At 42.0% G+C, this 27,371-nt stretch overlaps 1 protein-coding gene across 1 annotated transcript in view; it reads right to left on the bottom strand.

Moving 5' to 3' along the window:
• The window catches only part of brinp2 (bone morphogenetic protein/retinoic acid inducible neural-specific 2), a 680,262-nt gene that overhangs the window by 403,897 nt on the left and 248,994 nt on the right, over nt 1–27,371 (bottom strand). The gene's annotated exons all lie outside the window — the stretch shown is intronic.

The raw sequence follows: 27,371 nt of genomic DNA, 5'->3' as shown, positions 1-27,371 counted from the left end.
ACTTTGATGACCCCTGGCAAGGTCACCGTTTGGTTTCCAGTCGAAAAAATCTGCGAAAGTTTGTTTTTTGGTAGGTTCCATCTCTGAGATATGTTTCGTTGAAATCTGAGTCGGCTTGAATCACAGCCCGCCTGATCCTTAAAAAAAAAAAAAAAAAAAAAAAAAAGATCTTAAATTTTTATAGGGGGCTAATAACTTTGTCCTCATCTCTAGGCCCTGTGTCCCATTAGCGCAAGTGCTCATCTCCAGATTCTTTAGTGTGAATCAGAATCTACAACTTCCCCCAGTCCAATGCAGGTTACTTTCCCAGCCAAGGCCAGTTCTTGTCCAAGGACACAGACAGTAGCATGAGTGGAATGCAAATCAAGGTCTACAGATTGACTGGATGCGGAGTAAAGCCAAGCAGTCCTGTGACTTGGGCACCTTTGCCAATAGGTTATTCATCTTTAATTTATGGATGCTCTGTTCTTTGTGGAATCAATGGATTGTTGATTGTGGCATTGGAGTATCTGAGTAAAAATCAGTGTCTGGGTTTGTGCTTATCCTGGCTTAAGGAAAAATACATTTCCAGGATTATAATGATGTCCTGGAGTCTGTATTTGTTGAATGTGTTGAACTTGTTGAGAAATTCACTATCTTGGCAGTGACATTTATGTTTCATGGAGCTCAGCCTATGAGGCTGTGAGAACTCTGAAAGTCATGAGGTCAGTGGAAAGAGACATTTAGCAATGTTGGCATCTTTGCAGGAAAATGGAAGTCCAAGTCTTTTGGGTCTTGGTGTTTTCTGTCTGACTGTAAGGTTTTGATTCTTGGATGCTCACCTACTATCAATGTCTTTGATATGAGGAGCCTGATTTACTAAAGGTTTGCATGTGTTAAATATGTGCACATGCCATTGCACTCACATATACACATGCATGCTGATTTACTAAGAACACACTGAGGATTGTGTCTTTCAAATGTGCCAAATAGTGTATTTTCCATGTAGGACATTTGCCTTGATGAATATGCAATTTGGGGTTTGTCCACATGAGTGCACAAAACTCAGGGGGTCGGGGGGGGGGGGGTATACAAACAGGTGAAGTTTGCACATCGAACATGATTTATCAAGGTCATAAAGAAATTTAGTGGGTGCCACTTGTGCCTGTATTTTGCAAATTTAAAACCTTGGTGTTAATTTACTGCACTTGACAGGCTGTTCCACCAGCACATAGATTGCTGCCTCCTGGTGCACAGAATTCAAAAAATAAAAATCAGTCCTTGCCAATGTTGCTAATGGTGTGTCTTGTGTTTATTTCTTTAAGAATAAATGTCTCCATACATAACAGTTGGACCAGAGTATATTTTGGTGCTACACATGATAATGTCAGTCACTGGTGTGTCACACTGTGTTCCAAACACATACAAGCAAGCACATCTTAGTCTCTATGTGGGATAATGTATGCATGTCTGTGTGTGTATTCTGCTGGTGAAATACACACAAACCACTGTACACACAGAGCGCACACAACTGTGCGTTCTGCCGGTGCACAACAATTTCAATTTATTTTCTGCAAGTTGTGTGTTCATTTCAGCACTGCGCATAGCTACCTGCATGCACGAGACAGCTGTACTTTGTCCTTCACAGACTCAGAGCTGTGCGTGGGAGCATGCATAGCTGTCTATGTAGGATGATACACTCACAACTGTACATGCTGCATTTGCATTCTGCTGTGTGTGTTATTGTGTGTGTCAATAATAAATCAATAAAATGTACTGCTATCCGAGTACTGAGTTTTCTTCCATGTCTATTAAATTTGGATAGAGGTGCCTTGTACCTTGCACCCAGTAACTGAACTTAAATGGCTGATTTCATTTTATTTTGCATTTATAGCCATTAACACGTAAAATCCTCCTTTACATATGGCTGTCTGTCAGTTACCGCCGCTATCAATTAGACATTAAAGTAAATCAATCGCAAAACTGTCTGCACCCCAATGCACAAAAGTGTAGCTTTCCTACACATTATCTGAGATTTTAATAAACTAGACCTCTTTGAGGAATCCGTGGGTATCACTGGAATGACTTTGTTTGGAATAACTGAGAGAGACTCAATGAGACACTTCCCTGAGCATGATGTAGCACAGGTAACGGTCCTGAGGACTCCACAAACTGGGAAAGGCCAAGAATACACCCACAAAACACAAGTGTGCAAGATACACTGCTGCTTTGCAAAGATGGGCGTGGACCCGTGGTCTGGTTAGGTGGTTGGTAATCAGGACCCAGGGTGGTTCCACAGCAACGTGTGGTGCGAGTGCATGGTCTGAGACCTAATCTGACCACTTTAAAACAAATGAGAGAACATGGTTTTTGTTTCATTGTTTTCGACATTAGTTTTTGAAAGTTATAGCACACATGTTTTCACAGTCACAGTGACAAAGGAAATAACTGGTGTGATTAATTACTCAGTTGTACTGCTCTTGAAAGAATAAGTCCTGCTTCTTGTAGTTGCTGAATTTTGTGCTCTCAGGTTACATAAGCTGCACATCATACATCATTTTCAGCCTCCCCCACACCAACCAAAATCACCATATTTTTTCTAAATGAGAGCTTAAACCAGTGTTCAAAAATGACACATACAGTACCTTCCTTCCTGTAGCCAGTATTTATTATTTTTGGCTCGCATCAAATCCCACTTACATCAGAATGCACATACGAGGTCTGTTAGAAAACTATCCAACCTTTTTATTTTTTGCAAAAACTATATGGATTTGAATAATGTGCACTTGCATCAGCCAAGCTTGAACCTTCGTGTGCATGCATGAGTTTTTTCACGCCTGTCGGTTGCATCATTCGCCTGTGGGCAGGCTTTGAGTGAGCACTGGTCCACCCCTCTCGTCGGATTTTCATTGTCAGGAAAATGTCTGAACAGCTGGAGCAGCGCTGCATCAAATTTTTCAAGAAACTGTGTGAGACAGCCAGGTGGAAACCATTCAGAAAATTCAGATGGCTTTCGGTGAAAATCCTATGGGCATCACACAGATTAAGGAGCATTACAACCTGATTAAAGATGGCCCACAGTGGCTGAGGGTGCGCCACGCTTCGAGTGGCCATCGACAGGCTGAAATGACCAGATCATTTCCAAAGTGAAGGCTGTGTTGATCCGGGACGTCGTGTGACTACCAGAGAAATGGCAGAAAAGGTGGACATCAGCCATTTTTTGTCAGATTCCACTGTTACAGGAGATTTTGTAATGAAAGACGTGCAGAGGCATTCGCGCGTCGGGACAAGCCGCAATGGCGGAGAACAAAAGCAAGCCCGTGTTGGAAGTCTCACGGGACATGTTGTGACATGCCCAGCTCTCCACAATGTCTCGGATACTCACTCGACTAAAAAGCCACCGAAAGCCGTCTGAATCTTCTGAATGGTGGAAGACCTAACGCCATTGCGGCTTTGTCCCGATGCGCGAATGCCTCCGCACGTCTTTCATTACAAAATCTCCTGTAACAGTGGAATCTGACGAAAAATGACTGATGTCCACCTTTTCTGCCATTTCTCTGGTAGTCCGACGATGTCCCGGATCAACACAACCTTCCCTTTGGAAATGATCTGGTCATTTCAGCCTGTCGATGGCCGCTCGATGCGCGGCACGCCCTCAGCCACTGTGGGCCGTCTTTAATCCGGTTGTAATTCTCCTTAATCTGTGTGATGCCCATAGGATTTTCACCGAAAGCCATCTGAATTTTCCGAATGGTTTACACCTGGCTGTCTCACACAGTTTCTTGAAAAATTTGATGCAGCGCTGCTCCAGCTGTTCAGACATTTTCCTGACAATGAAAATCCGACGAGAGGGGTGGACCAGTGCTCACTCAAACCCTGCCCACAGGCGAATAACGCAACCGACAGGCGTGAAAAAACTCACGCATGCGCACGAAGGTTCAAGATTGGCTGATGCAAGCACACATGATTCAAATCCATATAGTTTTTGCAAAAAATAAAAAGGTCTGATACTTTTCTAACAGACCTCGTGTTGGCCCCTCTTTCTCTCTACTCCTTCCTCTGTATTTATCTATTTCTCTCATGCTGCCATCTCTTAACCTTCCTGATTGTCTCTCCTCCACTGTCTTCTTGTTTCTTTAACATCATTCAAACCACCATCAAACCATCAAACCACTTTGTTGGTTTTTACCAGCTCTTTGTTTGTGTCACACTCTGTTTTCCATCTTCTCTCCCCGCTCCCTTTTCCTCCATGAACCTTGGTGTGCAGCACGCCTGAATTACATGGGGAGGGAGTGGTAGAGGGCAGGTGTGGAGCTGGGTGGATATTGCTGCTGACTCGCTTAATGGCTGAGGGGTGAGCAGCGAGCTGCTGCCAGAGTTCAGCGATACAGCTGGCTTCTGATGCTGATGGACCTCCACCTGCTCTAATGTTTGCCAAGGGCCCGGCCAGGTGCTCCGCAGCATATGCACATGCACGCATCACACATCCCAAACCCTGACACATACACACGCACACAACTTCAAGACACACACACGACACATGCAGTCAGCATTCCCGACTGCTGTAATAAGAATATACAGATAGCGAGCTGCCGTAGATTCATATTCTCAGAATATAAAGAAAGAGAGAAATGAAGGTTGTAATTATAACCCTGAAAAAATAAATAAATACTGGAAGTATATCGGAATCATCCAATCTGTCCATCTGCCTGTGTGTTCATGATTCTTGATTAGATTATTGACCTTTAGTGATCCCTTGGGAGGACTGAGGGAAACTGAGGTTCCTGCAGCATTGTATAGCAGCACACAGGGTAAGAAGCACACAAAAGTATCAAACGTAAAAAAGAAAAAAGCTTGCAAATATAAATACACAATATAAATACCAGACATACTAATACAATAACATGATTTTGGAGGGTGGTGTGCATTTTCAGAGGCCCGACGTCCATGCCCAATTGCCTAAAATGACAGATATTCGCCTGAGTTAGACATTATTGCATTATTATCACTTACTGAGATACACAACACGTAACACGTACATAAAAATTTGGCTCATTTTAACTTTTGTCGTGTAGGCTGGCGCGCTGCTCTGCAAATTCAGCAGTGTGTCCTCATCAAGCTGGCTGCTTTGGCTGCTGTTCACTGTAGTACTATCCATGAGAAAATCATCCGGACTATCCATATTGGGACCAACACACACACTTCTCGCCTTTTTATCTTTTCCTCTGTGGACAGTTCTTGGGCTGCGTGTGCTATGTCATTATTTGTTTATGCACAGCGGGCAGGTATAGCCAGGTAGGGTCGACGAAAATCTACCCTACCGGCCTAGCAATGCATCGGTAAAGTGATAATAATGATCAATACCAGTTTACTGGCTACTTCTGTTTCTCTCATTCCTGACCCTTGTCTTTCTGTTACTCCTCCTCCCCCTGAGCAGTGGTGGGCACAGTTCCGCTAACCGCTAATTATCGAAGATACAAAGATAATGTTTTCATTATCAGATTAGTTTTTCAGATAACTTTGAAAACCATCATCGGACCAATTATCTTCCGATAAGTTTTGGTCCGATAATTTTTAGTACACTAACATTTTTGCAGATGTTGCTTTTTGTAGTAGATGTGCAGTTCTATTCTCTACAAACAGAGAAGAGCTAGTTCTAGAATAAGCCACTCTAAAAAAAAAAAAAAAGCTCACTTCTTTTGACCCTATAGTGATACGCTGGCAATATCATCCAAGTCATCCAGAGGCATACAGTTTTAACTTATGGTTAAAATTTTAACCAAACTAATTTCGGACAAGTTATTTAAATTAACATCACGTCTGAAGTTTTATAAAGTGAAAATATCAGATATACGTTTTAGTTTTAAAGTATTGGACTAATTTTAAAGGTTTTATTGTGGACATGTGTGCGCAGTGCATTCTGGGTAAAGGTTCACAACAGGAGAAATGCATTTGAGATGCTCTGATCAGGTTCCACATGGACAACAGCATTAAACTCTTTGTATATTGTGCCTAAAACTCCTGTGAATATATTCTCTGGGTTTATAGACATTGTTATTGTGTTTGTTTTATGTAAAAATGCCAGAAGAAGCCCAGGTTCCTTCTCCGAAAGCCGAAAATTCTGTTAAATTGTGATTCAGGCCATGTGATATAATCAGAGTTAAAATGCATAGAACACTGCCATCTAATGGTGACCGGTTATATCACAGTGTTGTCGACCGCAAGATTTTAAAATTATCTGTAGGTATCCAGAAACCTGAGAGACCACACACGTGGAGATTAAAAAAAGTCATAGATCTGACAGGTTTAATTGTACAGTGTGTGGTGTCAGCCACATGGTTAAAAACAACACACACAAAGAGATTTCACACACGAACATTCCCAGGTCAGACACCTCACTTTCTGATTGGTTGCATGTCACATTTAGCTCCTCACGGTCTTCTTAACACACCACACATGGCAGGAATATCTGCTAAGATTATATTTAGTGTCATCACGATTGTTGGGGCATCCTTAAGATTGTCGGAAGGGGAAGCTCGGGTCCGATATCTGCCTAATTATCTTGTCATGTGAACCAGGTTTGATGTTATGATGCCTCACAGAGCGACTGATTGATCTGTTATAACACTGCACCAAGCCGCTAACTGATCGGATGGTATGGCACCTCACAGAGCGACTGATTGATCTGTTATAACACTGCACCGAGCCACTAACCGACTGGATGTTATGACGCCTCACGGAGTGAGTGATTGATGCGTTATGACACCGCACCAAACATGTTTTCACTATTATTTGATTTCTTTGTGCGACTGACATTATTATTCAAGCATTCAAAAGGCGATTCCTTGTCCTCAAATGTGTGGTTAGTGTCTTTAAGGTGGAGATGAACTGCAGACTGAGGTCCACCGATGCCCTCTCTGCAGTGCTGGTATAGCCTTTTGTGCAACGACTGCTTCGTCTTCGTTCATCTCCACCTTAAAGACACTAATCACACATTTAGCTGAGGAAGCTTCTGCGATTAGAAGCGAAATGTCCTCGCGTCAAGCAACCCAGTCCAGTCGAAGATTCAAGCTTCTCTACAATAGAGATGTGATGTCATCATGCATGCGCTTTGGCGCTGTCTAGCGGCATCTTGAAAATTTCTTTCTTTTTTTTATACAAATGAAAAAAATGACATTTTACAAAAGCACATTTATTTGTAAACACCAACACATGTTACACTGATTCATTTGTGTTGATTTTTACATAGAATCAGAATGAATTAATCAACCAATCAGTATGAGCGGAAGCTTAGTTTACCCATAATCCCCTCTGGGCATCTGTGTGTTAATGTTCAAATCTTCAGAATTAGTGCATTATTTTAAAATTAACAAATATGTGTTATATATCACTTTATACATTTTAAGAGTTTACATTAATGTAGTTCTTCTATCTGGAATAATTTTATTTATAAAGCAAAACCATAATTCAAACCTGCTTTCCATTTCAAGACTTCTGCCTCATCACTGGACCATTGTATACTGTCAGGGTAAATGATGTTTTCCTACAGCAGGGGGCAGAGCGCACCAAGACAGAAGCGCTGGCTCATTGGCTGTTTGGGTTTGCGATCGCCATTGGTTCTGTTAGAAGCTTTGGCAGTGTTTAAACTCAAAATCGGCTTCTTAGTAGCTGAGAGTGTATTTGAGGCAAAATTTAAAGTTATCGGTTATAAGTAGCTTCTGATAAGTTTTTAGGCAGTTTATCAGTTTAGCGTTAAAAAAGATAGCTATCATAGTTAACTATTTGGTGCCCCCACTGCCCTTGAGTGAGAAGTTGTACTGAGGGACAAAGGAGATTTTCCAGTCTGTTGGTCCTGCACCTGAGAAGGACCCATCTGGGAAGTATTGTAAGTGTGCCTCCTCCTTAATCAATTTCATTGAAACTTCACAGCTCACGCAAATAGACCATGGGCCAGAAGTGGGTCCCTTGCAACCCCCCCCCCCCCCCCCCCCCCCGCAACTCAATAAAATCTGTTTTGTTCCAAGCATATCGATCTAATAAACATTTGAATGATAGCATTGAAAATACTGGGATGCAATCCATGTTTTGATGACTTAAATAACCAAAAACATGACTAATAGGGGCACCCCCAAATTGCCACTTTTTGTAAAACACCAACTTTTATGCCATATTAATGACCATCTTGTCATGATCTGGACTTTTGTGTCATGTTTTCTGTTTTCTGTTTGGGTTAGATTGTATTGGTAATACTGCAAGTCTGACCATGGTTGATAGACTGTCTAAAATGGCACATTTCATGCTTCTCCCTAAGTTGCCTTCTGCCAAGGAGACTGCTGAAGTGTTATTGATTAATGTATTTAAATTGTATGGTTTTCCTCAGGACATTGTTTCCGATCATGGACCCCAGTTCATTGCACAATTTTGAAAGAAGTTCTGCCGACTATTTGGGGTTACCTCCAGCCTCACCTCGGGTTACCACCCGCAAGCTAATGGAGAGACTGAAAGAGTCAATCAGGAGTTTGATAAAGGTCTCTGCATTCTCACCTCTCAGCACCCAGCCACTGGGGCTTCACAATTAGTGTGGCTTGAACTTGCACATAACTGCATGCCTTCATTTTCTACAGGTTTCTCCCCATTTCATGTCTTTCATGGTTTTCAACCCTCTTTGTTTTCCCCTACAGACCTGAACTTGTGTGCCCTCAGCCTTAACCCTCATCCTCTGCTGCCAACAAACCTGGGAGCAGGCCCATCGGGCCCTCCAGCATGCTTCAACCATCTATAAAGTTGCGGCCGACAAGAAGAAATCCACAGCGCCAGTCTACACCCCGGGCCAGAAGGTCTGGCTTTCCACGCGCCATCTGCCCATCCAGGGACTGCCCAGAGAACTCATTGGTCTGTTCCCCATTTCCAAGGTTATTAATCCTGTTTCTGTTCGTTTACGTCTGCCAAGTTCCATGAGAATTCACCCCACATTCCGTGTCAGCCATGTTAAGCCTATTCACCCCAGTTCTTTGTGCCCTCTGGCTGTTCCCCACCACTTGCCCGGATCGTGGAGGGTGGGCCTGTCTTCTCTGTGCAGCGCCTCTTGGGATCTCGGCAGTGTGGTTGGGGTTGAAGTACCTATTGGACTGGGAGGGGTACGGTCCAGAGGAACATTCATGGATCCCCTCCCGCATAATTCTGGACCTGATCCGTGACTTCCACGGTGAACATTCAGACTCTCCTTGGCTGTGTGGAGCCAGCCGTTAGGGGGAGGGTACTCTCATGACTTTTGTGTCATGTTTTCTGTTTGGGTTAGATTGTATTGGTTTTGTCTATGTGCTATTTCTCTTGTTGTGTTTTTCCTGCTTGGGCTTTGTCTTTCCCCATCTCTTGTGTCTGTCTCTCTTGGTGCTTGGTGGTGGGTGGTGCACACTGTCTGGGCCACACCCTGTTCTGGAGCTTTCCACACACCTGTTTCTAATCTGTAGCTCATCACCTGGGTGTATATAAGCTTCACAAGTTGCAGTACATCTCCACCAGATCGTTGCGCCTCATGCCTTCATTTCCAGCTCTGTACCTGTGTTTTCTAGCCCTGTTTCCACATTATGTTTTGACCACCTGTCTGTTTTTCGACCACACCTTTTGCCTGATGATTCTGATTTGTTTGTTAATTTTGGACTGCCTTGCTGTGTACCAGACCCCGCTGATTCATTCAGTAAAACAATTTTAAAAACCAGAGCTGTGTTGTTGAGTCCAGTATTTGTGTCTAGACGTCTCTGTCCTCCAAACCTGATACATCTAGCTTAGTCAGTAAACTTTGGAATTTTGTGTGCAATATATCAAACAAAAGCCCATTACATGTGCATTTCCCCAAAACAGCTTTTCTTTTAATGGAACTCCAGTCAAAATAAAGACTTCAAATCATTTAAATATATACATATATATACCAATAATGTGAGTATCAAATAAATAAACAAGGAACATGGAATGCATCTCAATGTTTTCAATGCTAATATTCAAATCCATGTTTATTTGATCCAGAGGTTTGGTTAAAAAAGTTGACCAGTTTGTTAAAGCAGGTATTTCAGGACAATATTTAACACTATATATATATATATATATATATATATATACAGTAGTGTTCGGAATAATAGTAGTGCTATGTGACTAAAAAGATAAAAAGATTAATCCAGGTTTTGAGTATATTTCTTATTGTTACATGGGAAACAAGGCACCAGTAGATTGAGTAGATTCTCACAAATCCAACAAGACCAAGCATTCATGATATGCACACTCTTAAGGCTATGAAACTGTGCTATTAGTAAAAAAAAAGTAGAAAAGGGGGTGTTCACAATAATAGTAGTGTGGTATTCAGTCAGTGAGTTTGTCAATTTTGTGGAACAAACAGGTGTGAATCAGGGGTCCCCTATTTAAGGATGAAGCCAGCACCTGCCAAACATGCTTTTCTCTTTGAAAGCCTGAGGAAAATAGGACGTTCAAGACATTGTTCAGAAGAACAGAGTAGTTTGATGAAAAATGATCTCCAATGCTTTAAAATGGACAAAAAAAAAAAAAAAACGATGCCTGGAAGAAAATGGAAAACAACCATCAAAATGGAAAGAAGAATAACCAGAATGGCAGTCTCACCCATTGATCAGCTCCAGGATAATCAAAGACCGTCTGGAGTTACCTGTAAGTGCTGCGACAGTTAGAAGACGCATGTTTGAAGCTAATTTATTTGCAAGAATCCCCCACAAAGTCCCTTTGTTAAATAAAAGACATGTGCAGAAGAGGTTACAATTTGCCAAAGAACACATCAACTGGCCTAAAGACAAATGGAGGAATATTTTGTGGACTGATGAGAGTAAAATTGTTTCTTTTTGGGTCCAAGGGCCACAGACACTTTGTGAGATGACCCCCAAACTTTGAATTCAAGCCACAGTTCACAGTGAAGACAGTGAAGCATGGTGGTGCAAGCATCATGATATGGGCATGTTTCTCCTACTATGGTGTTGGGCCTATATATCACATACCAGGTATCATGGATCAGTTTGGATATGTCAAAATACTTGAAGAGGTCATGTTGCCTTATGCTGAAGAGGACATGCCCTTGAAATGGGTGTTTCAACAAGATAATGACCCCAAGCACACTAGTAAAGAGCAAAATCTTGGTTCAAAACCAACAGGATTGCTAAAAAAGCAGTTTGAACATAATAGTCTTGAGTTTGTAGCATCAACAGCAGATGCTACTATTATTGTGAACACCCCCTTTTCTACTTTTTTTTTTTTACTAATAGCCCAATTTCATAGCCTTAAGAGTGTGCATATCATGAATGCTTGGTGTTGTTGGATTTGTGAGAATCTACTCAATCTACTGGTAGCTTGTTTCCCATGTAACAATAAGAAATATACTCAAAACCTGGATTAATCTTTTTAGTCACGTAGCACTACTATTATTATTATTATGAACACTACTGTACTACTGTATATATATATATATATATATATATATATATATATATATATATATATATATATATATATATATATATATATATATCATGCTAGCTACTAGTATGTATGGGAGAGCATGGGGTGTCATTTTGTCAGCTGTGTTACACATCTGTAGTTTCAGCCCACAATGAATGTCAAAAAAGAAAGGGAACACATCAGCTTCCCGTCAATTTTCTACCTTCCACAATGGAGCTTGATGGAGTCAGGAAGTCAAACCGGATTTACTTAGCTTTCAGCTAGGCCACGCTGGGGCTCAGTGGTAAGGTTCGGGAGCAAAGTGCTATGGGAATAACACAGCTCAATTTTACTACAAGTCCCTTTTGCTGTCTTAAATGCCCTTTGCCATTTATCCCCCTGTCTTTGGCTGTCCATCCGTCTGTCTGTCTGCATTTTCTCTTCATCTGTCTTTCTTCTTCCACTATTTGCTTTTCACCCTTGCTTCCAGCCTCTATGTTTCTCATTTGCTTTTTCCCCTCCGTTGTCTTCTCCTTTTTCAGTTTGAATCGGCCTCGCTTGCGAAGGCTGGTGAAGGTGATGGACAAATCCAATAAACATAAGCTCAGTTCTGCCTCAGTGCCACCTCTGTATCCGAGATGTTATTTAAGTTCGACACATCGTCAATTTTTCCATTCCACCTGTGTGACCTCATGGCCCTCATCCTCCTCCTCATACTTGGAGATGGCCCTGCATTTCACCTTACCTCTTCCTCTCAGAGCTGGGAGAGAGAAGTGTACATACAAAGAGGGTGTGTGAATAATGCAAGACGAACACTAAATGTCAAGGCTAAAAATTCACAATTTCCTCCTATTGTCTCGTTGGAAGTTGCGGCATGTTTTATGCATTTTATAATTAGCGGCGACGTCTCCAGAGAGTAGTGGAAAATGAGGCCCAGCAGTTACGGGTATTGCTTATTTCTGTGAGAGGTGGCGTTTTAAGAAGGTACAGAACTGCATTTGAAAGGCAAATGTCACTGCACGTCAGAGTGGAAATCCATTGTAGGAATTTCTGGAAGTCAATATTGTTATGAATGCATACATAACATACACCGTATATTTCACACAAAAATGAGCTAGGATGAAATTGCCAGTGATCTCACAGCAAACACTTGGCATAGAAGACATCAAAGATACAAATTCAATGTTTTTTACTGAGAGCAAAACTAAGAAACAAAGCTCTTGTGAATGCCTGGGTGAGGTATGTGGTGAATGTAGTTGGAGGGGAGTTTGGGAAAGATAAAAGCGACTGAAAGGTAGGGAAAGAGGAGATGAAAAACAAAGCTGAAAAGATGGCAAGGAGTGACTAAGAGGATGACATGCAAGAGAAAGGAGCTCAAGGAAGCAAAAAAGACTGTGGGTTAACAAAAGAGATAAAACAAGACAAAAATTGATCAGGAGAGATGAAAGCAGTGGAAAAAAAGTGGTTCTTGCTCCATGATTCACACATATGTAGCAACCAGTCTTCTTCCTTGATGTGTGTGCATGGTGCATCCGTGTGCATATGTGTGTGTGTGTGTGTGTGTGTGTGTGTGTGTGTGTGTGTGTGTGTGTGGTGCATCCAAAAAGTATTCACAGCGCTTCACTTTTTCCACATTTTATGTTACAGCCATTGTAAAATGGATGAAATTCTTTTTTTCCCCTCAAACGTCTATACACAATACCCCATAATTAACATGTGATGATTTTTTTTTAGATTTTTGCAAATTAAAAAAAAAAAAATTAAATTAAAAAAAAGAAGAAATTGCACGTACATAAGTATTCACAGCCTTTGCCATGAAGCTCAAAATTGAGCTCAGATGCATCCTGTTTCCACTGATCATCCTTTAGATGTTTCTACAGCTTAATTGAAGTCCACCTGGGGTAAATTCAGGTGACTGGACATGATTTGGAAAGACACACACCTGTCTACATATAAGGTCCCATAGTTGACAGTGCATGTCAGAGCACAAACCAAGCATGAAGTCAAAGCATTTTGTAGACCTCTGAGACAGGCACAAATCTGGGAAAGGGTGTTGTGTGGGCCGCTGAAGAGGAGGTACTGCTGGCCCACCACCACCAGAGGGCGTCCTGCCTGGAGTGCGGGCTCCAGGCACCAGAGGGCGCTGCCGCCTCACAGGAGCAGCCGGGGTGACAGCTGTCGCTTATCACCGACGACAGCTGTCATCAATCATCAGATCCACAATGGTATATCAGCAAGACGGCATCTCCACCTCATTGCAGAGATATCGTTCTACCTGAAAGGTAATATCCTCAGCCTGACAGCTTGATTGAAAGCCTTTTTTTTGTGATTTTGTGAGTGATAACAGACTTTTTCTCCAACGAGAGGTGGAGGTAGCTTCCCTGCCGTGCAGATCGCTGGGTGCAGACGCACCCACGTTTAACTGTGTTTTTGTTCCTCGCCAGCAGTACCAGGTCCGACACACGGAGGCAGTGGCCACCTGGGAGTTCGGGACTTGGCGGCTCCAGTATTCCCGGGGTCTGGTGGCGGAGGAAATCGTGTGGTTCCGGTTCTGCTTTGGACAGGCGTCTCCTATCCTCGAGCCTGCCCACACGACACCTTGTAATTTGACCTTCGATCTATTGTGTGATCTGTTGTGTTTGTTGTGCACGTTCACAACAGTAAAGTGTTGTTATTTGACCTATTCCATTGTCCGTTCATTTGTGCCCCCTGTTGTGGGTCCGTGTACGTACACTTTCCCAACAAAGGGTACAGAAAGATTTTTGCTGCATTGACAGTCCCAATGGGCACAGTGTCCTCCATCATCTGGAAATGGAAGTTCAGATTCACCAGGACTCTTCCCAGTGTTGGCCGCACGTCTAAACTGGGTGACTGGGGGAGAAGGACCTTCATCAGGGAGGTGACCAAGAACCTGATGGTCACTCTGTCAGAGCTCCAGCACAGTGAAGAAAGGAGAACCTTCCACAGGGTTCTCCCCAGAAATGTTTAGTATAGCAGTGTTGCTGGCAACTATCACCCAATGCAAGTGGGTAGATCCTCCTCCGGAGGAAGCTCTAGTCTGTTGGCTGTTTCAAGTACAAATGGAGGCCATTTCCTGCAACTTCGGCCTTCAGTCTTCTCTAAATATACAACTTAAGACATAATAAAATCTTCAACACAAAGTTCTTCTTATGATCGAATGTTATTTATATCACAATATGTGGTGTGTCCATAAAGTAACGGTCCTTTTTATTTTTTTTAAAAACTATATGGATTTCATTCATATGTTTTTACGTCAGACATGCTTGAACCCTCGTGCGCATGCGTGAGTTTTTCCACGCCTGTCGGTGACGTCGTTCGCCTGTGAGCACGCCTTGTGGAAGGAGTGGTCCCGCCCCCTCGTCGGATTTTCATTGTCTGGAAATGGCGGAATGAAAAGGACTTTTTTTCCATCAGAATTTTTTCAGAAGCTGTTAGAGACTGGCACCTGGAAACCATTTGAAAAAGTTATCTGGCTTTTGGTGAAAATTTTACGGGCTTCACAGAGAATAAGGACTTTAACTACAGCTTTAAGGACCCCTTTAAGGACGGTCGGTGCGCCGCGCTCCGAGCTGCGACGTCGCGGCACAAACCACTGGATCATTTCTAAGCTGATGGCTCTGTGGATACGAGACCGTCGTGTGCTCTTTCTCTGGTTATCACAAGAGCTGGACATCAGCCATTTTCCGGTAGATTTCACTTTTAACAAGAGATTTTGTCATGGAAAGCCGCGCGGAGGCTTCGTGCGTAAAGACCGATTCGCTGATGAAGCGAGACAAAGGAACACCTCCGTTTCGGAGTGTTAGAGGACAAGTTTGGACATGTCTATCTCGGCTTTCAGTGCCTACCAGTCGAGTGAGTATAAGAGAACTTGTGGAGAGCTGGACATGTCCAAACTTGTCCTCTAACACTCCAAAACAAATAGCTCTGGAATTAATTAAACCATGATATTTTTTACCTTTTACATACATGTTTCCAAAATATTGAACAATCAGGTTAAGTTCCTGAATGTCCAATCGTTTGGAAACAACACACCTGACTTTAGGAGTTTATTGCCATGCGCAGCATATCAGGTCATATGGCATATACAGTTGTGAGTGTATCATCCTACATAGACAGCTATGCATGCCACTGCACACAGCTCTGAGTCTGATGGACAAAGCACAGTTGTCTCGCACACAGGTAGCTGTGCGCAGTGGTGAAAGGAACAAACAGCTGGTTGTGTACCGGCAGAATGCACAGCTGTGTGTGCTCTGTGTGTACAGTTGTTTGTGTGTATTTCACCAGCAGAATGCACACATAGACATGTATGCATTATCCCACATAGACCCCAAGACGTGTATAAGGGATACACTTTGTGAGCATCCAATATTCTTATTCTCAAGTTTGACACTTTCTCAATTGACAGCTCAAACCATTGCTGAAGTTTTTATACTGCATATGTTGAAATAGAACCCTCATTTTTAACTTGATTTTACAAGCTTTGAGCATTACGTACAAAGTTAAGGGCCCCTTCACACATAGTACGAATTTGGTCAATTTGCACAGAAAGTGCGCATGAAGCAGGAATCGTGTGCAAAACGTGCAATTTCATAGCTGCCTCTAACACCTCATACACCTACAACTATTTGCGCACACCACTGGCTGAAAGACAGAATGTGTGCTGTGGGAGCCCATCAAACCCTCTCGCGGCAGGTGTCAGACAAATTCCAGCTGACACACACGAACATCTAATAAAACTCGATTGGCACTTAGGAAATGTGCAGCCATTCATACTATCATCATGAAAGTCTGCAGACCATCACTGTCGAGCTGGATGTGAAATTTGTCTAAGTGCCCCACGACTGTGAAATTGCTGAGTGTACATGTGGCGTGCCAGATTGTTGGCTCCCCCCACAACATGTGTGTGTGTGTTTCACCCCCCCCCCCACAACACACCTGTGCATGTGGTCGCCCCCCCCGCCCGCAGGCAAGGCATCATTTTATTCACAGCTGCTGGCAGTGTGTTCCCGCGTGTGCGAACCATGCCTGCCCATCAGCGCAATGTTTCGTGGTTCAATCATGCAAGCTGTTTCACCGTGTATTGCCCTGGAGTTGTACGTACTCACACTATGTGTGAAGGGGCCCAAAAGCATATCATTGCACAGCAGTGGTTTGTGCTATGGCTCAACAAAAAGGTCAATTTTTAAAGGGTATAATAATTATGAGCTTTTGGTTTCTGTGAAATCATTATGTTTCTGTGTGCAAAGTAAAATAATGTATCCAAAATAAAACTTGGATGTTTGAAAATGTGCTGTTGAAAATTCGTTGCTCTATTGAACAAGCGCTTGCGAAAATTTTGAAGAAAGTGCTTTCAGGATCTTTTTGCAGAAGAACTCACACAATGTGGGCCATTGGCTGTGTTGATATTTGCACTTGAAATTTACACATTTTTCAAAAGTTATTTAACATTTGAAAAAATAAGTATTTCAATAAAAATCAATTTTTACTCCCTTTGTTTTGCAGTTGTTTTTGTAACCGTTAACTGAAAATATTATGTTTGACATAATGTCTAAGTCTTTGGAAAGGTTCATATGCTTACATAACATAAAACCAGGTAACATGCTGAGTCAGTGTGGTGATGGATTGAAAGCCTTTTCAAAGTTATTCTTGGATCCTGCTAAGGTACTGTATTGACAATAAAATGAAAAAATAATGAGTTTTTTTAATAAGCCTTCAGTTAATTCAAAATGCTGCAGCTAGAGTACTAACGGGGACTAGAAGGAGAGAGCATATTTCACCCATATTGGCCTCTCTTCATTGGCTTCCTGTTAATTCTAGAATAGAATTTAAAATTCTTCTTCTTACTTATAAGGTTTTGAATAATCAGGTCCCATCTTATCTTAGGGACCTCATAGTACCATATCACCCCAATAGAGCGCTTCGCTCTCAGACTGCAGGCTTACTTGTAGTTCCTAGGGTTTGTAAGAGTAGAATGGGAGGCAGAGCCTTCAGCTTTCAAGAGCTCCTGAATTGGGAGCTCCTGTGGAACCAGCTCATGGAGACAGACACCCTCTCTACTTTTAAGATTAGGCTTAAAACTTTCCTTTTTGCTATAGCTTATAGTTAGGGCTGGATCAGGTGACCCTGAACCATCCCTTAGTTATGCTGCTATAGACTTAGACTGCTGGGGGGTTCCCATGATGCACTGAGTGTTTCTTTCTCTTTTTGCTCTGTATGCACCACTCTGCATTTAATCATTAGTGATTGATCTCTGCTCCCCTCCACAGCATCTTTTTCCTGGTTCTCTCCCTCAGCCCCAACCAGTCCCAGCAGAAGACTGCCCCTCCCTGAGCCTGGTTCTGCTGGAGGTTTCTTCCTGTTAAAAGGGAGTTTTTCCTTCCCACTGTCGCCAAGTGCTTGCTCACAGGGGGTCGTTTTGACCGTTGGGGTTTTTACGTAATTATTGTATGGCCTTGCCTTACAATATAAAGCGCCTTGGGGCAACTGTTTGTTGTGATTTGGTGCTATATAAATAAAATTGATTGATTGATTGAAATTGATTGAGTTTTCTGCATATTTTTATAAACGTAGAGGTCTACTGCTGCTCCGTATTCTACAGGGCTGAAACTAAAGAGGTGCTTGATCTCCTTCACTTGGGGCAAGACCGCATTCCCTACCTGCATTCCCTACCCGTAGGCAATCCATCAGTTTCCTGCTGAGAACCATGGCCTCAGATTTAGAGGTGTTGATCCTCATCCCAGCCGTTTCACACTCGGCTGCAACCCATTCCAGTGAGTGTTGGAGGTCATACACTAATGAAGCCAACAGGACCACATCATCTGCAAAAAGCAGTGATGAGAACCGGAGCCCACCAAACTGGAAACCCTCCTCCCCCGACTATGCCTAGATATCCTGTCCATGAATATCACAAACAGCATTGGTGACAGGGTTCAATTATGGTTCAATTACAGATGAGGGGCTCGGGACCGTCTCCATATGACCAGACACTTCAAATTACATTTTTAAATTTCTACATTATGTCGCCAGTTAGCTTGTGATGGTGTTTGCATTCTAAATCAATACTGTACTCATTAAATAATTTTTTTTTGTCTTGAGTGAAAAGTTGAACCCTACAATGTCTAAAAATACAGCCCAGGTTGAAAAATGTAAAACTACCAATGTAAAGAAACAGACTAAAATATCTATGAGAGCAAAATCACCAGCAAAATTAAATCAAATCTTCCTTTACACAAAGATAACTGCAACACATATGTATATTTGTCAAAATCTGTGCACTGCATTTTGGAACATCTTGTACAAAGTCAAACAGACACATAATCTCCATCCCTCCTCTTATGCTTGGTTAGTGGAAATAAAAAGTACAGTATGCCTTCCAATTTTATTAAACTGCATCCAAGTAAATCCCTCAGTAAAGTGCAAATACCTCAAAATTATACTTATGTACTTGAGCAAACATACCCCCCCTTCATAAGTCGCACACTGTAATTAAAAATGTTGGATCCCATCAGAGAGCAGAGATAATTTCACCATAAATATTTGATGGAAAATAAACTCCATCCAAGTGTTCCCACTCACTGACAGCAAATACAGACACGCCCATGGATGTAGCAACAAGCTGTTTATCTTAGAAGACCTCTTCAATCTGTCTGCACGAAATGACGACACTTTATTTAATATCGGATGGAAATTTGCATTGGTTTTGCCGGGCCTTGGCAGAACGCTTTAAAGTAGCTTGTTGACATACACATAAAGCAGGAAAAAAAAAGAAGATTAAAGTCAAGACATTTATCATCATGTTTGCACAAACTGCTACATGTCTGTCAATATTTCATGAAGTCTCATCAGCCCTCAAGTACCCATTTTGCAGATATGTGAAAATCCCAATAAAACAGTATGATTAAGAACTAAATATTAGAAAAGCATTCAATGGAAAATGGCTGAAAGGAGCAAATAAAGATCTGTGAGGGGGAAAACAGAAACATGCAATCAGCTTCTTTCTGAGCATTTTTGCACAACAGCACACATCCACATGTGGCACAAAGTGGATTAGCAAGGAGCAGAGACAGCAAGAACAACAGCGTGGCGTGCAATGCTAATAATGTCCGGAGGAGATGCTTACTGATGGTCTGTGCACGGAAGATGGATCACTGACAAATGATCTGCTGAGCTGGCTGGGTCCGGCCGTGTATAAACATTTCTGTGCACACTGTGCATGATGGACCCATGTGTGTGTTACTGGTGCATTTTCTGGCCAATTTCCAGCTAAACAAAGAAACAGCCATATGGTCAATTAAGACACATCAATACTCGTGTTAACATCTTTACCAGGTGATAATGAAGAAAACAACAGCCTGTCAGCAGCAGTCTGCTGAAAGTCATATTGCCACACCTCACATACCACAGCTGCTGTTTAGTGTCAGGAAAAACAAAATGACATCATTTAACTGTTTTTAATGGGGCATCGTGAGACATTTTTGTGTCTCACTAGTGTATGAGGGTTGTGGAAAATTTTTGCTGTATAGATTTTTTTGTTATTATGATGTTAACCTTCAAAGGTATAAGCATCAACCTGAAGTCATTTAAATTCTGTTGTTTTTTTATTACGAAAATTTATTTACCTTCACTGAACAGAATCTATCGCTCCCATTATTTTATTTATTTATTTTTGTGCAGAACAGCAGTGAGTGTGGTCATATTGTATCATCTCTACGGGAGAACAAGCGTCACCTGCTTCAGGACACCATCACAGCACAGAGCAGCTCCTTCAGTGCCTGACTCATTCAGGTGAAGTGTCTGAAGGAGAGGAATCACAGGTCCTTCTTCTGATCTGCACTGCTCCCAGTAAGTGTGTGTCTGTGTGTATATATATATATTACAATTATTTGAAAATCCTCTTCAATCTATATTCAATTGAATACACCACAAAGACAAGCTATTTAATGTTCAAACTGATAAATTTTATTGTTTTTGTGAAAATATTTGCTCATTTTGAAATGGATGCCGGCAACACATTTCAAAAAAGTTGGGACAGGGCAACAAAAGACTGGGAAAGTTGATGAACACTCAAAGAACACCTACGTAAAGGAAACAGGTGAGTGGCATGACTGGGTATAAAAGGAGCATCCCCAAAAGACTCATCTGTTCACAAGCAAAGATGGGGCAAGGATCACTACTTTGTGAACAACTGTGAGGAAAAAACAGTCCAACAGTTTAAGAACAACATTTCTCAATGTTCAATTACAAGGAATTTAGTGATTCCATTATCTACAGTACATAATATAATCAGAAGATTCAGAGAATCTGGAGAAATTTCAACACGCGAGGCTGAAAACCAACATTGAATGCCCGTGACCTTCAGTCCCTCAGGCGGCACTGCATTAAAAACCGACATTATTGTGTAAAGGATCTTACCACGTGGGCTCAGGAACACTTCAGAAAAGCATTGTCACGTAACACAGTTCGTCGCTACATCTACAAGTGCAAGTTAAAATTCTACCATGGAAAGCGAAAGCCATACATCAACAACATCTAGAAACGCCGCTGGCTCATTTGAAATGGACAAAGTGGAAAAGTGTGCTGTCGTCTAATGAGTCCACATTTCAGATTGTTTTTGGAAATCACTGACATCGTGTCCTCCAGACAAAAGAGGAAAATGACCATCCAGATTGTTACCAGTACAAAGTTCAAAAGCCAGCATCTGTGATGGTATGGGGATGTGTTAGTGCCCATGGCATGGGCAACTTACACATCTGTGATGGCACCATCAATGCTGAAAGATACATCTATTTGGAGCAACACATGCTGCCATCCAAGCAATGTCTTTTTCAGGGACGTCCCTGCTTATTTCAGCAAGACAATTTCAATTTATTTTCATTTATATAGCACCAAATCACAACAGAGTTGCCTCACAGCGCTTCACACAGGTAAGGTCTAACCTTACCACAATGCCAAGCCACATTCTGCACGTGTTACAACAGCGTGGTAAGACTGCAGGTACTAGACTGGCCTGCCTGCAGTCCAGACCTGTCCCCCATTGAAAATGTGTGGCACATTATCAAGTGCAAAATATGACAACGGAGACCCCGGACTGGTGAACAACTGAAGTTGTACATCAAGCAAAAATGGGAAAGAAGTCCACCTACCTATTAGTGTCCTCAGTTCCCAAATGCTTATTGAGTGTTGTTAGAAGGAAAGGTGATGTAACACAGTGGTAAACATACCACTGTCCCAGCTTTTTTGAAACGTGTTGCAGGCATCCATTTCAAAATGAGCAAATATTTGCACAAAAACAATAAAGTTTATCAGTTTGAACATTAAATATCTTGTCTTTGTGGTGTATTCAATTGAATATAGGTTTAAGAGGATTTGCAAATCATTGTATTATGTTTGTATTTACATTTTACACAATGTCCCAACTTCATTGGAACTGGGGTTGTGTGTATATATATATATATATATATATATATATATATATATATATATATATATATATATATATATATATATATATATATATATATATATATATATATACACACACACACACACACTTATGAATATGTGAGGTCAACCATCTGTCTAATACTTTTGTTAAATGTGCTTCACTGTACATGCACAAGACTTGTTTTTCCCCCATTTCATATATACTGTGTTGTGCTTGTACTGTGTTGTGCTTACAATGTGTGTAGGATTTCTCTATTTTTTCATAATCTTGATTTGCCATGTCAAGGTAATTGCCTTTCCTTATATTTGGACATTTTACTCTCTCCTACTGTTGCACAACTCCATTATCACTGCTGTGACACTGCAAATTTCCCCATGTGGTACAAATATAGGAATATGTTATGTTATATTTGGAATAGATTGACGAGAACCTGGTCAGCGTGTTGGCATAGTGGTTAGCACTGCTGTCTCATAGCAAAAAAGTCCTGGAATCACTTTCCACCCGGTCCTTTCTGGTGAAGTTTGAACATTCTCCCCATGTTTTCATGGGATCCTTCCAGGAATTGATAGTAAGTGTGAGTGTAAATGTGAATATTAATGTATAGCGGTTTGAGACAACGCTAGATTGTACCATTCTGCTTTGTGTGCACGTGATCCCATGAGATCTCAGAAATGAATCAGCATAGGTCCTAATTAGTAACTGGCTGTGAGACTGCTTGGGAGCACCGGGAGCTGTGAGAGTGCATGTGTGTCCATGTAAAAACGAATAATAATAGAATAAAAGAATAATAATTGTATATATATATATATATATATATATATATATATATATATAGCACTGCAACAACAACAACTAAGTGCTTCAAAAACCACACAAATAATACTTCCAGCATAAAATGTATACCAAATCCCAATGTACTGCATCTATTGCTGTGATCCTGAACAACAGGGGGGCAGGCGAAAGTACAAATAAACCAATACAACTGAACCAATATTATCTTCAATGCTTCACTTTTTGGCGGCACGGTGACTTACTGGTTAGGTTGTGTGATGTCTTCCCACACTTTCTGTGTGGAGTTTGGATGTTCTTCCCATGTCTGTGTGGGTTCCCTCTGGGTGCTTCTCCCACATCCAAAGACATGCATGTTGTGAGTTTGCAACTTTGAAATTGACTGTAGATAGGGGCATGGATGTGAATATCTTTGTATATACGAGGTCTGTGATGAAAAAAGCGGTCCTTTTTATTTTTTCAAAAAATAAATGGATTTGATTCATATGTTTTTACGTCAGACATGCTTGAACCCTTGTGCACATGCGTGAGTTTTTTCACGCGCCGGTGACGTCGCCTGTGGGCAGGCCTTGAGTGAGGAGTGCTCCACCCCGCCCGTCGGAATCTCTTTGCTTTATCAACATTTTTTCTGGACCTGTGAGGGATATCCGAGTGGACACTATTCGAGAAATTAAGCTGGTTTTCGGTGAAAAGTTTAACGGCTGATGAGAGATTATGGGGTGTTTCTGTCGCTGTAAGGACTTCCCATGGAGCGGGACGTTGTGCAGCGCTTCCAGGCGCCGTCGTCTGCCTGTTTCGACCTGAAAACATCCTAATTTAAGGCTTAATTCACCCAGGACGTCGTGAGAGAACAGAGAAGATTCAGAAGAGGCCGGCATGAGGACTTTATGCGGACATTCCACTGTTTAAGGACATTTTTTAATGAAAGACGTGCGCGCAAATTCGCCGAGTCGTTTCCGTGACGACTCGGCAAATCTGTGTGCGCCGCAACAGGAAAAACACCTCCGTGTTGAAAACCATTTGTAAAATTCAGGCGGCTTTTGATGGCTTTCAACAAGTGAGTAACTGAGAAATTGTTTAACAGCTTGGGCATGTTCCAACTTGCCCGTTAAGGTTTCCAACGGAGGTGTTTTTCCTGTCGCGACCCCCCGCGGTTGGGTCCGGCCCGACATGCGACTCTGCCCACATGTTCTTTCATTACAAAATGTCCATTAACAATGGAATGTCCGAATAAACTCCTCATGCCGACGACTTCTGAAAGTTCTCTGTTCTCTGATGACTTACTGGGTCAACAGAGCCTGAAATGTGGAGGTTTTCAACTTGAAACGGCGAGACGCTGCCGCCTCGAAGCGCAGATCGCCGTCAGGCACCGTGGGCCGTCCTTACGGCGACACTACCAGACCAAAATCTCTCATCAGCCGTTAAAATTTTTACCGAAAACCAGCTGAATTTATCGAATGGTGTCCACTCAGTTGTGCCTTACAATTTTGAAAAAATTTTGATCAAACAAAGCAGCAGTCTCTGAGCCATTCCTAAACAATGAAAAAAACGACGAGAGGGTGGGCGACTCCTCACTCAAAGACTGCCAACAGGCGAATGACGTAACCGACAGGCGTGAAAAAACTCTCGCATGCCCACGAGGGTTCAAGCATGTCTGATGTAATCACATGTGATTCAAATCCATATGGTTTTTGAAAAAAATAATAAGGTCCGTTACTTTTATCACAGACCTCGTATGTGTGGCCCTGCAATCAACTGGCATCCTGTCCAGGGTGTACCCTGCCTCATGCCCAATGACTGCTGGGATAGGCTCAAGCTCCCCCCACCCCCGTAACCCTTAATTGGCGTAAGCGGGTATAGAAAATGGATGGATGCTTCACTTTTAAAATCTGACAGGATCTTGTGTTCTTGGTGAATTATAAAATATATTTAAAAAGCTCTATCACTAATTATTACACAAGATTTGACAACTAATTAATTCTGATAAATAGTTGATGTATTTGAGTGTTTGGGCTGCAGAAAAAAGTAACTTATTTTGGCTTTACCACAGCACATCCAATAGAGATCTGCATGTTGACTTTTTAAGCACATATATATATATATATTTAATTTAATTAGCTTATAATGCGCCAAATCACAGCAAAAGCCATCTCAAGGCGCATTACATAAAACAAGTCAACATAAAATTTCATAAATAATTAAAAATGAACAAAAAACTTCAAATACATAAATAAAAACAGAAGTAAACGAATAAAACAAATAAAAATAAAACTATTCATAAGAAAGAGAATAAAAATAGGTTTTGAGCCTTGTCTTAAAAATGTCCACGGACTCCGACTGCCTCACGGTCGCAGGAAGACCATTCCACAGGGTGGGTGCACGATACGAAAAGGCTCTTTGACCTGCTGACTTCTTCTTCACCCTGGGAACACAGAGAAGTCCCGCATCCTGCGACTGTAGAGTTCCACCAGATCAGCCAGATAAGATGGCGCCAGTCCATGAACAACCTTATATGTCAATAGCAAAACCTTAAAATCTGCTCTCACAGAGACAGGGAACCAGTGCAAAGATGCCAAAATGGGTGTGATATGTTCAGACCTTCTACGTGTCAGAAGTCTGGCGGCAGCATTCTGAACCAGCTGAAGACCCCTAATGCTGGACTGTGGTAACCCTGAAAATAGAATATTACAATAATCTAGTCTAGAAGAAACAAAAGCATATATATATATATATATATATATATATATATATATATATATATATATATATATATATACACATACTGTAATACCACAGGCACCCACAGAAGAACTACGTATCTACCTGCTGTAGACAGGTGATATGTAGGTGTCCTCGTGGCCTTGGGTCCTCAGATACATCTGCATACTGGACTGTCCTTTCAGAAACACACCATATCAGACTTCAGACTTCAGACAACTTTATTGATCCCAAAAAAGGGCAATTACGTTTACACTCCAATTACCTCAGACAAGATACAGCAATTAATCCACAATTATTACTTGTTTACTGTAATAATGGCACACATCAAAATTAAAGACAACACATATACATTTGACATTGTTTATGTGCACTGAACTTGAAGTAGTCCGTCTTCCGAATTGAGGCAAAGTGGGTGAAGGCCGCAGCAGGAGGGGCCTGCGCCGCCCAGCCTGGGGGTTGAAGGCTGCAGCAGTAAAAAAACCGCGCTGCCTTCGAGGTGGCAAGGAGGAAGCCAGGGTGGGGGGAGTGGAGAGACATGGGGGGGGGGGGTAATAGGGATGGAGGGAGGGAGACATGTGTCGTGTGCAGATGAGTTAAATTTCTGTCAATTTCTGTCCATGTGTGTGTAAAGTCTGACAGTTTCTGTCCGTGTGTGTGTAAAGTTTGATGTTGCTAGGCAACAGCAGGCTGGTGGGGGGAGATGAGAAGTGGGGGCGAATTCCTTCACCAAGGCTGTAGATCCTTCTAGGGGAAGAGCAGGGAATTTGGCCTTCAGGAGCTGATAAGGCTGCCATGTTGATGTTTGGTGGAGAGATACAGAATTCTATTTACTGCACCCCTGACTGTCGAGATTCCAAATTTCTGAAGAATATTCTCTGGTCCTCAGCAGTACAATTCCTTTGCAATGCAGTGATTTGCTCTGAGATTGAATCCATTTTGCGTTTGAGTTCAAGAGTTCACGCAGTCTGAGATTACACAGCATTGCCCAACTCATTAATTATGACGGACTGATGAGGGGACAAAATTCTGGAAGCAGCCGTCTTGCTAATATTCCTGTGGGTCAGGGCAGTGCACAAACCAATCAGCACCAAACCTCCCACCATAAAAGCGAATATGAATGAATCCTCAACATCTTCCACAGAAACTGGAGCCACATGTCACACTCCATTCTCTCAGCCGTCAAGAGCAAAGCCCGCTGGGTAGGTTCCATCAGGGCACGCAGGGTCCCCAAACCCTGATCTCCTTGTCGAAAACAAATGGTGTCAATGGCTTCACAGTCTGAATTCACAGTCTGGTGAAGCTGGGACTTTGAAGGTCGGAGCAGAGACAGAGAGCAGAAAGGAGAGGAGAGGGGAGGAATGCGACCGTCCTTGCCAGAGTCCAAGCTGTTCCCATATCCCCATAATGTGGGCAGTAGCTCGCGTTAAAGACCTTCTTTTGCTACTGTAAGCAGGCCAGGTTCAGTCAAGGATCATGCGCTGTAGTTGTGAGGTCACATTTGAATGAAATGCATAAATAGGACACCAACCTCCTCCATCCTAAGATTCTGAGCTAGGGAAACATTTTCACAGCAAAAACAGCATTAATTCAACCACAACCCCTTGGAGAGATTTGTAAAGGTTGGGGAACACCTGCAGAGTCTCTTTAGTAAAGATATACTGTGCACTTATTTATTCGATGTATTATTCACAGACACACACGAGCTGTTGGTGTTTAGCAGATTTTCACCGAGTGAAAAGTAAATACAGATGCACATTCTAAATGACTGCCCTTTACATAGTAAGCACTTTTTCTTTCAGTAGAAGTGATTCAGCAGATATGGCTTTAGTTCCTCAAGTCCCACATGTACAGTAGACCATTGCAGCCTCTTTGTTCCATTTTTTATTCCCTTCCTCCTTCTACAATCACAGCTTTCCCCCTCATTAGCCTCTATCCCTTCCCCCTCAGTCCTTTCTTCACACTTTCG

Source organism: Thalassophryne amazonica, chromosome 12 (genome assembly GCF_902500255.1).
Source record: "Thalassophryne amazonica chromosome 12, fThaAma1.1, whole genome shotgun sequence".
Taxonomy (NCBI): Eukaryota; Metazoa; Chordata; class Actinopteri; order Batrachoidiformes; family Batrachoididae; genus Thalassophryne; species Thalassophryne amazonica.
The sequence above is the reverse complement of the archived record's forward strand: the minus strand, read 5'-3'. Positions and strand labels throughout refer to the sequence as shown.